Source organism: Myotis brandtii, unplaced genomic scaffold (assembly GCF_000412655.1).
Source record: "Myotis brandtii unplaced genomic scaffold, ASM41265v1 scaffold1077, whole genome shotgun sequence".
NCBI classification, from domain to species: domain Eukaryota; kingdom Metazoa; phylum Chordata; class Mammalia; order Chiroptera; family Vespertilionidae; genus Myotis; species Myotis brandtii.
Genome location: NW_005353666.1, coordinates 348,319 through 349,176, shown reverse-complemented (window position 1 = coordinate 349,176; position 858 = coordinate 348,319).

The following is an 858-nucleotide window of genomic DNA, read 5'->3' as shown; positions in this document are numbered from 1 at the left end:
CGGGACAGCGAGTTCGAGATGAAGGTGTATTTCGACCGCACGGTCCAGCGGCACCCGTTCGGGGACCCCGCGTACTCGGACGGCGCGGAGGCAGGGCACACGCACGCCTACGAGCCGGAGGGCGCGTCGCAGGAGGAGGAGTCCCTGCTCTGGACCATCCTCCTCGGCGTCCTGAAGCTGCTCCTGGAGATCCTGTTCTGATCGGGCGCGGGGCCCCCATCGCGCCGACCGTGACGGCCGGAAACTCCCGTCCAGGGTGGGACCAGCCGGACACCCCCGTCCCAGGTGGGACGGGAAATAAAGCCATACAGCGTGTTACCTCAGTGACCCCACACGCAGGAGAAGCGGAAAGCTCGGTACTTGTTTTCTCTTAAAGCCCAGAATTCCTGTGAGAGTCGTGTGCACAGTAAATGCCTCCACTCCCCTGCACCAGCGGTCAGGTGGCGGAGCAGGAAGGCGGCGGGGACTCAGGTTTATGTAGAAGAAATCGCAACAGCAGCCCCACGCGGAGCAGAGTAAGAGCGGGACAGCGTGGTCACCCGTGAGTCTCTAAAGTTCCAGTGTGTGAGCCAGTCTGCACCCTTGGCAGGAGGGACTGAGGCCCGCCCACCCCGAGGGAGGGCCTGCCTGCCCAGCAGGTGTTCCTGGCTTTTTTTAAAAAATATGTTTTTATTGATTTCAGAGAGGAAAGAAGAGGGAGAGACAGAAACATCAATGATGAGAGGAAATCATTGATCGGCTGCCTCCTGCACATTGGACCGAGCCCGCAACCCAGGCATGTGCCCCTGAGCAGTCTTGAACCTGGGACCCTTCAGTCCGCAGGCTGACGCTCCATCCACTGAGCCACACCAGCTAGGG